The sequence below is a fragment of the Megascapheus bottae genome, unplaced genomic scaffold (assembly GCF_031878675.1).
Source record: "Megascapheus bottae isolate mThoBot1 unplaced genomic scaffold, mThoBot2.hap1 HAP1_SCAFFOLD_40, whole genome shotgun sequence".
Taxonomy (NCBI): Eukaryota; Metazoa; Chordata; class Mammalia; order Rodentia; family Geomyidae; genus Megascapheus; species Megascapheus bottae.
Genome location: NW_028327715.1, coordinates 6,489,697 through 6,506,604, shown reverse-complemented (window position 1 = coordinate 6,506,604; position 16,908 = coordinate 6,489,697). Strand labels below are relative to the sequence as shown.

Sequence of the window (16,908 nt, the reverse complement as noted above, 5' to 3'; positions counted from 1 at the left end):
CTTGAAGGCATCTCAGGCAGAAAAATCTCTGAGTCCCTTATGTCCAATTAAGCAGCAAAAAGCCAAGTTGGAGGCATTGCTAAAATGATAGAGCACCAGCCTGAGGAAGCAAGCCAAGTAAGCTCAAATCTCAGCACCAACATAAATTAACAAATAAGCAAGGAATCTGTGGACACCAGAAGAAAATCAGAGTTGAAATACATTCGGCAAGTGAGTTTGCTCTGTTGAGCCCCTTCCATAGTAATCAACAACCACTTAGGGGAGAACCAAGGTCTTGCTGAACAGAACCTGGACCCATCACTGTGTGAAGGCCTCACACTGGGATTGTCCTAAGGCCTGCAAGGTCTGCATCATCTGTAACAACAGTGTTTTCTACCTTCTTGATCATTCACTGGCCAGCCTGTGTGTTCACATGGCCTCGTGCAGTGCTGTGAGGACAAGTCCTCTTAGCATTCTTACTGGTATCAGCAAGGGGCTCCCGGCATAGAGAACACAGGAGTCCATTCAAAGATTCACATGGTAATTGGTGAGTTTATCTAAGATACTCAGCCCTGGCACCAGCATGGCTGTCCTACATTGAGAGGGATGTGACACTTGACAGTTTATGGAATCCCTTTGATTACATCACCCCACGTTTCAGGCTGTCACATTTAGTCCATTAAATAATAGATAGAACCAAGGGTAGCCCAACCTGTCCAGTGAGGCCTATAGAGCTCTGAGGTGAATAATATTCTCGAGACTACAACTATACTTAAAATCTAGCTGGGTCTGGTATGTACGCCTGTAATCCTACTGAATGCATAGGTAGGAAGACTGGGGTAGGAAAATGCCTGCCCTGGGTGAAAAATCGGAAAATAAAACCATATACTTATAGTTATCTGATATTTGATAAGGGAGCCAAAGACATACAGTAGAAAAATAATAGCCTCCTCAACAATTAGTGTGCGGAAAAGTAGGCATCTGTATGCAGAAAACAAAAATGGATCCTTGCTTGTCACCATGCACCAATATCAATTTAAAGTGGAGCAAAGACTCCACATCGGGACGGGCACTGGTGGTTCATGCCTGTAATCCTAGCTGCTCAGGAGGCTGAGATCGCTGAATCACACTTCAAAGCCAACCCAGGCATGAAAGTCCAGGAGACTCTTATCTCCATTTTCCCATCAGAAAACAAGAGGCAGCACTGTGCCTCAAGGGGTAGGGCAGTAACCTTGAACTGAAGAGCTCAGGGGCAATGTCCAGGCCCAGAGTTCAAGCCCCATGACCAACCCCCCCCCAAAAAAAAACACTCGATGTCAGACCCAAAACTTCAAAATCACTAACAAGAGAGAAAAAGAGAAACATTAGAACTTCTTGAAAAGAGTCCCAGGGCACAACAGATAGAGGATAGAGTTGCCAATATAAATATTTTCTGCATGGTTAAAGACTAGTTATTAAACTAGAAAGACAGTCAACAGAGTGAGAGAAGATCTTCACCAATAATATGTCAGTCTAATATCCAATATATGCCAGAAGCTCAAGAAAATAACTCTTCCCAGACCTAATAAACCAATCAGTAAATGGGCAAGGGAACTAAGGAGAGACTTTTCAGAAGAGGTAAGAATGGCAAAGAAACACATGAAGAAATGCTAATCATCCCTGACTGTATAGGAATTACAAATAAAAACAACTCTGAGGCTCCATCTCACCTCAGTTAAATTGGCCAATGTGAATTCAAACAACAAATGTTGGCAAGGATATGGGTGTGGAAAAGGGAACCTATTGCACTGTTGGTGAGAATGTAAACTAGTACAACCACTCTGGAAAGCTTTCTGGAGGTTCCTCCAAAAAACTAGACATAGAATCATGTTGAATAAGATAAGTCAAGACCTAAGGAACAAAAGGTGCATGGTATCCTTAATATGTGTCTATTAGATCCAAACAGTACAAGAATGATGACTCAATATTTGCATACCCAATGCTATAGACATGGTACTGGAAATATAAACACAACTACATAGATATAAAAACTTATGACTCTATAGACATAATGGGGTTTTTTGTCAGTCCTGGGCCATGAACTCAGGGCCTGAGCACTGTCCTTGGACTTTCTCAAGGCTAGAGCTCTACCACTTGAGCCTCAGCACCACTTCTGGCTTTTTTCTATATATGTGGTAACAAGGAATTGAACCCGGGTCCTCGTGCATGCTAGGCAAGCACTCTACCACTAGGCTAAACTCCAGGCCAGATGTAATGTTTTATTACATAGGTTAATATGTATCTATGACATACAAACCCTCAGCTTAATTTTAACTATGTTCTAAAATCTACGTGCCAGTGATTGTATATAGAGATTTCCTTCTTGAATACTTGTTTGTTAAACACATCATTTGAAATATGATGTAAAAATAAATGTTAATAAATTCTTTAATTAAAAAACTAGACATAAATCTTCCCTATGACCCAGCCAAACCACCTCTGGACATCTAAGCCGAGCAGCATGAGTCAGGATCTGAAAAGGAGACTGCACAGCCATGTTCCTTACCACACTATTCACAATAGCCAAGATATGGAAAGGGACCTGATGCCCTAGAATAGATGAGTTGATGCCCCCCAAAATGCAAAAACAATAAAAGAAGAAGAAACCACAGCCGCACATGTTCTCTCTGATAAGTTCAAGTTATGTCTAAAATACACTGGGATATGACAAATTATGCAGGGTTCTAGATACACATAGTGAGACCAGAAGAGGAGACAAATGTAAAGGAGTAATGGCGCTCCCTCCCTCCCTCCCTCCCTCTCTTTCTCTCTCTCTATTTCTATTTTTGATGGGTTTGTCTTCTTTTCTTTATGGAAGGTATATTCATGTGTATATCATCAGGTGAGTAGGAAGAGGGTAGAGAACTCAAGGGGACAAAGGGGTGAAAAATGCAGCAGTGGCGCTCACTAGACACTGATATAAGTGAACTAGACAGTTCATGAGTGGAGGTGGGAAGGAGGGACGAGGGGAGACTGAGGGAACCGAAGATGCTGTATGAAAGGAAATGTACTCATTACCTGACTCTTGTCATTGTAATCCCTCTGTGTATTAATTTTTTAACTTAAGATCTTCTCAAAAATTAACTAAAGCCAAAGGGCTTTAAGCATGGCTCAGGTGGTCAAGCATCAAGCTAACAAGTGCAAGGCTTTGAGTGCAAAACCCACTACAGAGGAGAGGGGAGGGGAAAGGAGGGGAGGGGAGGGGAAATGAGGGGAGGGGAAGGGAAGGGAAGGGAAGGGGAAGGGGAAGGGGAAGGGGAAGGGGAAGGGGAAAAAGAAGGGATGAAATCTTTGCCTGAGGATTCAAAGGCCATAGTGAGTAAAACTGGGATGCCTGAGCATCATAAATCACAGTTGGGCTAACCAACTCTAACCACAAAGTAGTGGTCATAAGTGGAACCCTTCACTGCCAAGAATGCACAGAAAGCAAAAGAAAACCTGCTTCCTCATAAGAACAATCTTGCTGAACCGCTCAGGCCCACATAACTGTTTCTGTCCTGTCCATGCAGTTAATGATTCCATACATCATAAAGACCTGAAAAACCCCCTGCCCCAGAAAATCCACAATGGCATCAGAGCATGTGACTCACATGGCTGTGGCAATACTCAGGTTCATACGTGTACTTTTAAAATAGAGGAACCTGGTGGCTTATGCCTGTAATTCTAGCTACTGCAGAGATCTGAGAATTGTGAGTCAAAGCTAGCCCAGGCAGGAAACTTTTGAAACTTATCTCTAACCACCAAAAATCCAGAAGTAGAGTACTAGCCTGAGTGAAAAAGCCGATTGAGAGTGCAAGGCCCCAGAGTTCAAGCCCTTGTTATCAGTACAATAGATAGATGACATATAGACAGACAGACAAACAGACAAATCTAAGGTGGGTCAGTCATGTCCTCCTCTACCATTACAGACACATAACTCACTCCCTGCCTCAGCCATGGTACCATGGTACCTGTGTAATGTGTCCTTTAGAAGTGGACCCCATTCTTTCTAGCACATTGTTATTGTATGTTTTCTGTGGCTGATACACAGACACATTGTGTAACCTCTGCTAGCTCCTTCAGGACAGCAGGTACAGTGCAAGCTTGTAACCCCAGAGAATCATGCATGCCATGGAACTTAGCAGTGTAGCAGGCCTTGCCACAAAATGAAAATTGTCAAGCAATGAACTTCTCACAATCCGTGTAGTGGCTAATGACTGTCAGCTTTTCTTCCATGTCAGGTTGGAAGGACAGGATATGCCTTGAATATTCGATGTGACCAAAAGATATCCACACAGCATACTGGTGTCAGCTGTCTACAGAAGAGGCCAGGCAGACTGAGGCCTAGAGCTACTTTTCTTATAGGATCAGTTGATAGAAATGTAGTTCTTCCAGTCTGGTTATTTAGCAATCATTATTTGAAAATAAAAGAAACAAGTCCATTAATTTAAGGAAAGTGATGATTAGTACTTAATGAAATTATAAAGTTTAAACATTTGAGTCTACTCAGAATTTTAGAAATCATTGAGACTCTGGAAACTTCCTAACATTTAAAAACTTCTGATGAACTCTTTTTATGATGGTTTGGTAAACAAATGTACATGTTTAATGTTGTATGATATCTAAATATTAATGTGTCATTAGAGTATTACATAATAGGGTTATTAGGCAAGGTGGCTTATGCCTGCAATCCTAACCACCCGAGAGCCTGAGATCAGGATTATGATTTAAGACTAGGTTAGGCAGAACTTTAAGAGACTCTCTCTTAAACGATAAAAGCTGGGCATGGGCCAGGAGTTTGGCTACTGATAGAGTGCTTTCCTAGCATGCACAAAGACTCAGATTCAATTGCTCAGTAGCACATACGTAGAAAAAGCCAGAAATAGTGCTATGGCTCAAGTGGTAGAGCACTAGCCTTGAGAAAACACAAGGGCAGTGCTCAGGCCCTGAGTTCAAGCCCCAGGACTGACAAAAAATATTGTTAAAGCTGGGCAAGGTGACCGCCCCTCTTGCCACAGTTATATGGGAAATGGGAAACAAGTGATCATCATGCAGGTCAGCCTGGAATAAATGTGAAACTGCTCAGAAACAGTAGCAAAAAAGGGCTAGAAGCATGGCTTAGAGGGTAGAGCACCTGCCTCGCAAGTCCAAGGCCCTAAGTTCAAACCCCAATGCTCTCAAACTAAATGAATGAAGAAATGAAAATAAATATTATGTAATGAAAAGTGTCAGTCAACACTGGTGTCTGTGTAGCTCAGCCAACCAACAACCGGAGAGCACAAGGTACAGGTAAAAGATTCATTCAAGGTACAAAAGAGATCAGGAGATTTTACTCTAACGGATCATGGGAACTGCTCCAGTAGAATCTCCAATTCTACCTGCATCTCCCCTTCACAACGCTACCATTAGTAGAGTTTCTTGACGTAGCAAAATGGTCTGGATAGAAGATTAACATATCCTCCCATCTCTAACAGCATTCTCTTTGAAACCACTCATGCTTCACATTTATTATCAAAATGGTGTGTTGTAGTAGATCATAGCACAGATTGTTTGCCTTGTGTAAGCCTAAGAAAATATGTAAAAGCATAAAGCAATGCCAGTAGTTGGGTTTTTTAAGAATATACGTGGGATTAATTTTTTATAACATATAATAGGATTTTGTGTGTGTGTGTGTGTGTGTGTGTGTGTGTGTGTGTGTACGTGCACGTATGCGAGCATACATGTCTGCATGTGGATGTGCACCGACACTGAGGCTTGAACTTAGGGTCTGGATTCTGTCTTTTAGTGTTTGCACTCAAAGCTGTTGCTCTACCACTTGGCCACAGCATCATTTGCAGCTTTTCAGCGATTAATTGCAGATGAGAGTCTCATAAACTCTTCTGCTCCAACTGACTTCCAACCATATTCTTCATATCTTAGCCTTCCTGAGTAGCTAGGATTACAGGCATAAATCATCAATACATGACAATAGGATTATTTTTAATGAATTACTAACTTATTTTTAAATGCCTCTCTTTTAGTTTTCTGGTGTGGTAGGTCATCTCCTAACAAAAGACTCTTTAGGACCCTGAGTGATTTTTAAGAATGCAAATGAGTCTTGTCTGCAAAATGTTGCAGAAATACCTTCTGTGTTGATTATGACTTTAGGGAATCCCAAACCACCTGTTATTAAAAGAGTTTAAAAGAAGCACAGTCATATAAGAATTTTTTGTTGTCAACAATATGTAAATTATAAAACAATCTCAAGTCAAGTGATGCTGGTTCATTTCTATATTGTTAGCTACTCAGGAGGTTGAGATCTGAGGATTGTAGTTTGAAGCTAGCCCAGGCAGACAATTCCAAGAGACTCTTATCTCCAATTAACTGGCAAGAAAGCTAGGAATAGAAGAGTTGCACAAATGGTAGAGTGCCATCTCTGAGTGAAAAGGCCAACTGCAAGCATGAGACCTTGAGGTCAAGCCCTAGGACTGGTGCACACACACACACACACACACACACACACACACACACACACACACACATCAATATATCCCAGACTTCAGTATAAATCATTCATCCTAGTAAGAAACCTTTATACCTTGAAAAGTGAGTGCCTTAGGAATCTTTCTCCTATCTGATAGATATCTGGGAACATAAAAGTAAAATGCTTATCCTATAGAATTAAGTTCTTGGACAGTGCAGCAGCATGATAACTATGTGGCTTATGGTGCTTATTTGCTGTGATAACTGAAGGTAACTTCAGATGCTGGGAAGTGATTTCAGTGAAATGTAACTGGTGTTATTGAACCCTTTGCATTTGCATGGCAGAATGAACCGTAGCATGGAGTCAGCTGGCGTGGGTGCATGGATAGTAGTTTATAGATGTATAGAAACCTTCAAAATGCTCTTTGCTTACCTAATAACATACTGTTTTGCATTGCTTTTTGCAGCTTTTATCCATGACTCAAGATGACTACAAACCATCTGATGTTAGTATATTCTTAGACTTACCATTTATGCTTATGTAAGTGACTTGAAAATGACAAACAAAAGGAACACCTATGAGTCTGATTTAACAATCTAGATTGCCAAAGCTTTTCCATTACTTTATTTGCAGAAGTGATACTTCATTTATCACTGAGTATAACATACAGAATACATATGGCTGTTTTATGTATTTTGTACTGACTCTACTAATAAGTACAAAATTTAAAAAGAAAGTCTTGCATGCGCATTTACTTATGTATATGTTAAAATCAAAATACATAATGCCAGAGAAACTAGGGAAAATCCCAAGTATCTGCAGTCAGTAGACCAGACCTTGCAGTTAGGCAGAAATCCCAGACAGAGTCTAGCCTGAGACCTAAGGAATATTTGCATGTCTATAATCCTGGCTATTTAGGAGGCTGAGATCTAGGGATCCAAGGTCAAAGCCAAACAGAACAGGAACATCCATGAGACTTCTGTCTCCAAGTAACCATCAGAAAGCCACAAGTGGAGCTATAGCTCAAGTGGTAGAGTACTAGCCTTGAACGAAAGAGGAACAGTGTCCAAGCCCTGAGTTCAAGCCCCAGTATTGGGGATGGGAGTTGGGATGGAGGGCCAGGATGGTCTGGTGGACCTCAAGGGCACAGAGATAAGTAGGAGTGCAGAAAGCTAAGGCTAAAGAAAGTATAAACATCACTACGGTCCTTTCCCCCAAGATCACACCACAGTAAGGCAGAGTGTGCAATGCATAATAGAGGTGCTGCAAGGCCAGGCCTGCATCTTATTACTGTCATTCAGGAGAGATCAGAATTAAAGGGACAGGCCTGGTGCACATACCTTTTCTTCTGGTTACTTGGGAGGCTGAGATCTAGAAGACCAAAGTTTGAAGCCAGCCTGTGCAGAAAAATTCATGAGACTCCATTTCCAAAACATCCAGCACAAAAATCTAGGCTTGAGGCATGGCTCAAGTGGTAGAGCACCAGAAATGCAAGCTCTATGTCCTTAGTTCAAACCTGGTATTGGTAAATAATAATAATAATAATAATAATAATAATAACCCTCATAATTTTAGGGAGAATTATCAGAGTCACTATTAGAATATTTGGATAATTGCCTAAATTGTTCAGCTTCTATTTACTTCTTCATCACTGGAATATTTGTGAGCATGGGGCGGGGTTTATGACATGCAGGCAGCCCACAGCTCTTGGCTCAGGTGTCCTGTTTGCTGGCTTCCTTTCTAGGGCCTGCTGGTGACAGTGAATGGCAATCCTGTGGACTATCATACCATCCATCCCAGTCTACCCATAGAGAATGGCCCTGCCAAGACCGATCTATACTCCACCCCCCAGTACCGGTGGGAGACATCAGAGTCCTCAGGTAAAGTACCTGCGGAGGAGGAGAACTTACCCAGGGCTCCATTTCCCTCTCATTCAAGACACACTGCATCTTTCCTGTTTGTTGCTTATGTGATTCTTTAGGAGTACAGGTATGCAAATGTTCTTTAGGTCTCAGGCCAGTAAAGCTAAGCTCATTTCCTTAATTTGTGCCTATATTTAATACCTACACTGCTTTTATTTAGTCATTTATCTATATTTGTTTGTTTGGTGTTGGTACTGGGACTTGAACTCAAGACCTGTGTGCTGTCCTTTTTCTTTTCTACTCAAAGCCAATTCTCTATCAGAGCTACATATACCTCCACATCTAGCTTCTGTGATGGTTAATTTGAAATGAGTCTCTTGAATTTATCTGCCTGATCTGGCTTCAACCCTTTGTCCTCAAATCTTACCCTCCTGAGTAGTTAGGATTACAGGTGACATGTTAACATTTTTTGCCAATCCTGGGCCTGAGCTCAGAGCCTGAGCATTGACCCTGGACTTCCTCAAGGCTAGAGCTCTATCACTTGAGCCACAGCACCACTTCCGGCTTTTTTCTGTGTATGTGGCAGCAAGGAATCAAACCTGGCTCTTTGTACATGCTAGGCAAGCACTCTACCATTAGGCCAAACTCCTGGCCCCAACAAGTTAACTTTTTAACAACATGAAACCTACATGAATGTATGCAGATTCACCTAGTTAGCTAGTTGTATACTAATATTTCTATTTGTTGCTGTTTCAATGATATCAGTAATTTCTTTTTTTTTTGCCAGTCCTGGGCTTGAGCTCAGGGCCTGAGCACTGTCCTTGGACTTTCTCAAGGCTAGAGCTCTACCACTTGAGCCTCAGCACCACTTCTGGCTTTTTTCTATATATGTGGTACCGAGGAATCGAACCCGGGTCTTCGTGCATGCTAGGCAAACACTTTAACCACTAGGCCAAACTCCCGGCCCTATATCAGTAATTTCTTGACAATGTATAAAAACATTTTAAGACAGTCATTTTTGACCATAAAAAAACAACAAAAAAAAGAGGGGGAGGGATTTCTGGTAGCTCATGCCTATAATTCTAGCGAGACTGAGATCTGAGTGTTGGAAGCCAGCCTGGGCAGAAATCTCCAGGAGACTTTTCTTTCTATTTAACCAGCAAAACCAGAAATTTGGGCATGGCTCCGATGGTAAAAAAAAAAAAGGCCCTCAGTTCTACTCAGCTCTAGCTTCAGTACTAGCACGCACACACACACACACACACACACAGAGAGAGAGAGAGAGAGAGAGAGAGAGAGAGAGAGAGAGAGAGAGAGAGAGAGAGAGAACGAACTTGCACTTTTCCCTCAATAGGTAGCATTCTAGGTAGGAGACATCAAAGATCCAGAAGGGATGTCTCTCACACACCCTCTCCTTTCCTTTGGCACAGCAAAGCAAATAGCAAATAGCTTACCACTGGACTATTTTTGTAGTTTGGGGAAGAGTGGTGAGTCCACTTGTTATTGTCATTTGTTTTTTTTTAAGTCCAAATAGGAGAAAACGTCATGTGATATAGAAATTGGAATTCTGGAACCCTTGAAGAATATACTATGGTCAACACTCATCCCTTTTCTCTGTCAAGGCTAACTGGCTTTCTCTTGTCCTCCTACATATTGGGTTTTACTTTAGAAGCTCCATCACACTCATAGAAGGCTGCTCTGAAAATATGAATCCCAGCAGGTGGAGCTTTGAAGATCATGTTAGAGGATGCCGTCACACTCTCTCAAATGGAAATTTCAGGGTGCTGTATACTGTGACCCTCATCAAGCAGAAGTGGGTGCTTCTATTTGACTTCTGGGGCCATGATTCATTGCCACTTCCTCCTAAAATCTGTATTTTCAGGCTATGCCCCAACCAGACCATTCTACATTGCCTGGGCCATTTGTACAGATATCACACATTTGCATGAATAGTTATATAAGGTATGTGTCTGTCTAGAAAAGAAAGAAGAAGAAGAAGAAGAAGAAGAAGAAGAAGAAGAAGAAGAAGAAGAAGAAGAAGAAGAAGAAGAAGAAGACAAAGAAGAATTTGAAGAAGAAAGGAGCCAGGAGGAAAAAAGAAGTGTCAAAGTTCATGCCATGGTCTCTGTGTTCCAATTTATCATGAAACAAAGTTATATTTGTGCCCTCATCGCTATGATGGTAGGTATATCTGCCCCCATTACCTGGTAGATATGAGCATCACCCAACACAGCACGGAAAAATGGTGCACAGGCCCCCGTGGCTGCAGAACCTACTGGCATCTAACAACCAGCATAAGGAACTCACTCTTGTCCATGGCTTGGCAGACAATGGTGGGCTATTTTTATTTTTCATGGGATTTTTGTGCTACGGACTACAAAGTAATGTGCTCTTCAACTCATTTTCTTTTTAAATATTAATATATTTTTTCTCCAATTAGCTTATCAAGTCACATTGTCTTCTAGTTTGCCAACTTAAGGCCAAGAGCACATATTGGGGTATAGAAGGTATGAATGATGTTCACATTTGACATAAGCTTCTTGTATTACTTCCAAAGATACCAAGACAAGCGTCAAACTATCATGGATCCAACTGTGAGCTCTCTATTTCTACTGTTTCTGCTTACTTCTGTTTCCAAATTACAGCTCTGATGATAGTTCTTTGACTCTTAGAAGATAAAGAAAGTTCTAATGTTTCCCTTTCCTAAATACAAATTCTTGGGAGATCTGATTTATTTTTGAAAAACATAATACTTTTATTTATAGCATAGCTCTTCTAAATTCTGTTGCCAATGATGAGATTCCAGGGACAGCTTGGTGATACAAAATGAAAATACTTTAACTCAGGGGAAAAAATGTAGATATAACTTAGCCAGGCAGTCAGTCCCGACAATTTCTGAAATGAAGCTATGTATGACTTGGCTACAGATTCTAGAAAAGACACTATCATCTGGGAAAGGAGCTGGGAAAAAGTTCCTGAAATAAAAAGAGCTCACCTCAGGATCCCCAACTCTATTTGGTGTGTGTGTGTGTGTGTGTGTGTGTGTGTGTGTGTGTGTGTGTGTGTTTGTGTGCCAGTATTGGGTCTTGAACTCAGGGCCTGTGCACTGTCCCTGAGCTTTTGGAGTCAAAGCTAGCACTTAACCACTTTAGCCACATCTCTACTTTCAGCTTTTTGGTGGTTAATTTGAGGTAAGCCTGGACTAGCTTTAAACTGCAAAGCACAGATCTTAGCCTCATCTGTAGCATGAGCCACCAGCCCCCAGCTCCAACTCTGTTAGTTAAATAGAATTAAGTCTGCACTCTGATTACTTACACAAATAAGTATATGGTGGTTTGAGTTCAAAATAAGAATTGTTCTATGTAGGTAGTATGAATTTAATTTATAATTCTTATTTAGCACCATACACTTATTTTTCTCTTTAGAGTTTGAAAAAATAGATTGAATACAATATCTTTTTTACGTAATAGAAAAGAAAATCTGTACTAAAACCAGCATGATTTTTCATTCAAGACATGAACTTTGGGGTTGGGAGTGTGGCCTAGTGATACAGTGCTTGCATAGCATGCATGTAGAGGTTCGATTCAGTACCACATACACAGAAAAAAGCCAGAAGTGGTACTGTGACTCAAGTGGTAGAGCTCTAGCCTTGAGAAAGTCCAAGGACAATGCTTAGGCCCTGAGTTCAAGCCCCAGGACAGGCAAAAGAAAAAAAAAGAAGAAGAAAAAAGAAAGACATGATCTGTTGTGTTTGGCTCAGTTAGTAGAGCATTAGCCAGTGAGTAAAAGCATCAGGTACTGAGTTAAAGTCCAGGTGTCATATCTCCAGTCCCAATAACCCCCCCCAAAAAAAGAAAGGAAGCAAAGAAAAAGAAAAAAAGGTGGCCACAAGTGACCAAGCCATGATGTTTGAGGTGTGGCTCAGTTGGTAGAGTGCTAGCCAGTGACCAAAAGTGTCAGGTGTGGAGAAGTCCCAGTTGCAGCCCCACCCAACAAAGGACATAATCCTGGCTGGTGGAGGAGCCTGTCCTCGGAAAGGCTGTCCATACTGCAACAGGCATTTTATGAAAGCAGAAGGCTTAGGAACCCAAGCCTCCTTACAATGATTTTATATTTCTTCAAAAATTCATGGTATGAGTGTGCCAACTTATCTGACAGCTCTGAAATCAAAGGTAGGAAACCACAGCTCACACTCAACTTCTTAACTACCACAACCCAAAGGTAGATTGCATTAAATTTCCCTGAAAATCCTCATTATTCATTGTTCTGTTGCTACCCTCACCCTGCCAAAAAGAACAATGTGAGGGAGGAAAATATCTGCTGCAATCACAGCTTTTTGAAGATTCTTTTTTCCTGAATGATACAAAGAAAGTGACAAATGTATCTTTCCTTTCCTAATGGGATAAGTTCATTTAATATATTAATATATTTATTAATATAATAATTTTAATATATTAATATATATTAATGAAGATAAATCCACTCAGTGTGTTCTTTTTATGTAAATACTCTAAGTATATCCTAAATTTTGATATATATTGTTTATAAAATATAATACTTTGAGGGAAATAGTTTGGACCTTTATGGTTATCAGTTTTTAACAATATAAGCAGTTTAATTTCCAGGATAATTACCATGTAATTTATCCAATAATTTTAAATAACTTATTGCTTTAAAAGCTAGTTCTGCTTTAGGGAAAATTTGCAATTTGCTGAAAAAAAATATTCGTAGTGCCATGCTGGGTTCATTTACCTCATTTCTGCCCACTACATAAAGCAGACTATTAAAATGTTCTGGAATTTATAACTGTTTCTTGATATAATATTCAAAATTGTGTCTCATCTCACTAAGCCTTCAACATAGCTGCAAAATGTTTTAAAGGCCTTTTCCTAAAATAATATGGTAGTCAAAACTACAGTAATAGATAACAGATTTCCTAGTTCACAGGATTCATGCAGCAGGTTTTAATTTGTATATATGTGTGTATGTGTGTGTGTGTGTGTGTGTGTGTGTGTGTGTGTGTGTGTGTGTGTGTGTGTATGTGAGTCCTGGGACTTGAACTTGGGGCATGGGTACTGTCACTTAGCTTTTTCCACTCAAGGCTGCTGTGACCTGAGCCACAGCTCCACTTTAAGCATTTTGCTGGTTACTTGGAGATAAGTGGCTCCAGGGCTTTCCTGCTTGGGCTAGCTTCAAATCTTAATCCTCAGATCTCAGCCCACTGGGTAGGTAGTTAAGATTACTGGTGTGAACCACTGGCAATCACCTTTTTTTTGCCAGTCCTGGGCTTGAGCTCAGGGCCTGAACACTGTCCTTGGACTTTCTCAAGGCTAGAGCTCTACCACTTGAACTTCAGCATCACTTCCGGCTTTTTTCTATGTATGTAGTACTAAGAAATTTAACCTGGGTCTTTGTACATGTTAAGCAAGCACTCTACCACTAGGCCAAACTCCTGGCCCTAATCACCTTTATTAACTTGGCCTGTGTATGTATGTTTGCATGTGTGCAAGCTAAATGTTGAATTTATGTCCATCTATTAATTGATTCATTTCTGCCCCATTTATCTGTCCATCCTGTTTACCCACATAACCTTGTGATTCTCAAAGCTTCTGTTTCTTAGCCCAGAAATAGCTCACATTCACTATTTATAAATAATTGCTGGATCCAAACTGTTTGGGGAAAAGTCACTTGCATTTTTCTATGTTTGTTCTTTGTTATTGTTTGCTTTGTTTTGTGCTGGCTGTGGGACTTTAACTCGGGGCCTTGACATTGTCACTTAGCTTTGTCTATCAATGCTGGCACTCTACCACTTGAGCCATAGCTTCACTTCTGGATTTTTGGTGGTTAGTTGGAGATAAGAACCTCACAGACTTCCCTGTCTAGGCTCCCTTCAGTGATCCTCCGATCTCAGTCTCTTGAGTAGCTAGGATTATGGGTATGAGTTACCAGGCTCTGCAGTTGTTTTAATATTTCAAAGTGGGGTGGAGACAAAGAGACTTGAGGTGAGAGGGCCTTAAACTCCACTAGCTACAGGAAGCAAAAAGCCGGTGTCCTCCTCAACAAACCTCATCTCTTTTCCGTTCCCTGTTCCACAAGTCTGGGGTCTCTCTCCATTTCCTTTAGAACCCTGTCCTTTCCCTAGTTAACTTGTTATTCAAGGTTTGTCTATTAGATAACTGAACATAATATAAGTGGGAAGTACATCAACTAGTCTGTGACGGTGTTTTCCTTGATATTTCTCCCTGGAGGCTTGGAGCATCACCTACCACAGCTGGCTGACTTTCGTGCTGTTGATTTGGTCATGTACTCTTTGGATGATTCGAAACAGAAGAAAATATGCCATGATCAGCTCCCCATTTATGGTTGTTTATGGAAATCTGCTGTTGGTGTTACAGTATATATGGAGTTTTGAACTTCCTGAAATTAAAAAGGTACCTGGATTTCTAGAAAAGAAAGAACCAGGAGAACTTGCCTCAAAGGTATGTTGTTAGGAAAACAAGAAACCTAGAGACAAACAGAAAAACCGTAACAATAACCAAAAAAAAGTAATCATCATCATAATCTTATCCAGGGAAACTTTGAAAGACTAGGTTCTAAATACATATTGATTTTCACAAATGAACAGATGTGAGGCTGTGAGGAATAATTCATATTGCTCAAATGTCTCTTTCATCTAAGCATGGATGTGTATTATACCATGCTTTTGACTTTTACTAAAAATGGTAATTCTTTCCTCTCAAAGAATTATAGCATGAATTATTTTTATACTAGTGTACAATGGTATAGTTCAAAATAGTTTAGTAGCAATTAGATGTGTAAATTGCAATGTCAACAAATGTAGAAAAATGAATAGAAATAGAAATTTTATTTTGCCAGTCCTGGAGCTTGAACTCAGGGCCTGAGCACTGTCCTTGGGCTTTCACAAGGCTAGAGCTCTGCCACTCAAGCCACAACTCCACTTCCTGCCTTTTTCTATGTATGTGGTACCAAGGAATCAAACTCAGGGCTTTGTGCATGCTAGGCAAGAACTCTACAATTAGTCCAAAGTCTCAGCCCAAAATAGAATTCTTTTTTTTTGTGGGTAGTGGGGCTTGAACTTGTCTTGAGTGCTGTCCTTGAGCTCTTCAGCTCAAGGTTACCACCCTACCCCTGGGCCTGGGCTTTGTCCCTGAGCTCTTCAGCTCAAGGCTACCACCCTGACCTTGAGCCCCACTTCTCATTTTCTAGAGGTTAATTGGAGATAAGAGTCTCGGGTCCTTTTGTGCCCAGGCTGGCTTTGAATTGTGATCCTCAGATCCTCAGCCTCCTGAGTAGCTAGGATTACAGGCATGAGCCACCACGTCCAGCTCCAAAATAGAATTTTTTTAAATACGATGTAAAATATACCAAGGGATTATTGGTTGATTGTCAATTTATTTATGAATTTGATTATAAGTTTGTTTATTAGTAAATTTTTATTATGGATATTTTGAAATGGATATGAAATATCAGCATTGCCCCTAAGTATATGCTAAAAAATATCAGAGAAATTATGATAGCTTTATTTTTGTGCTGACAAAATCATAATCTATTCCATTGCTCGTTCATTTTATTAAGATATTTTAAAATTTTTATTTGAGAAGATTGTGTCCTAACTTACTGCCTGTTTAGTTAGCAAAGTGATATATTTTAAATGCATATTTGATTTTTGTACATGATTTTTCTTTAAGACAATCAAAGCAATCTAATATGCAAAAGGAAAAAGCTTCAAACATTCTCCCCACCATGATAGAGAAGAAATTTAGTGAGAAAAATAGAGACACTCATTAACATCACTGAAATTAATTTTTTCTGGGAGCAACAATTCCATCCTATATGGTGGGATACTTAGTACTACACCATAGGTTATATAAAGGAGGGCTATTGAGAAAAAAATCCTAGCAGGTGGCTCTCTGTGCTGTTTTTGTGGACTGTGAAAATGCTATCATTCATTCATCATAAACCCCACTTTCTTTCTGAGCTAAACTCCATGCCAAAACTCCCTCATAACACTGTTGCTCACAAGTGCCTATCAAGGTCTTTTCTTTCACTCTCCCTCTCTTTCCCTTAAATGCAGTGGGAACAAGCTCCCACTCATATTCAACTAGTATATCTTTTTCCATAAGGAAAAAACTTAAAGAAATTCAAATTTTGTCTTCCTTGGTTGTGTGAACTTTAACATGATCCAGAGTATCAGATGTTAACAAATGGGTGCCAGCAGAAGGTATCCCTACTACACTGTTGGTGGGGGTGTAAACTGGTTCAACCACTATGGAAAGCAGTATGGCGATTCCTCAGAAGACTAAACATAGAGCTCTCCTATGACCAGCAATCCCACACCTTGGCATTTACCCAAAAGCCCAGAAACAAGGACATATTAAAGCCACTAACACAACGATGTTCACTGCAGCACTGTTTACCACAGCAAAGATAATGGAACCAACCCAGATGCCCCTCAGTAGATGATTGGATCAACAAGATGTGGTACTTATACACAATGGAATTCTATGCAGCCATCAGAAAAAAATGACATTGCCCCACTTGTAAGGAAATGGAAAGACTTGGGAA

The 16,908-nt window shown here is 40.4% G+C and overlaps 1 pseudogene; it reads left to right on the top strand.

The window, feature by feature from the left end:
* LOC150039449 (piezo-type mechanosensitive ion channel component 2-like) overlaps nt 1–16,908 on the top strand; it is a 118,253-nt pseudogene that overhangs the window by 6,649 nt on the left and 94,696 nt on the right.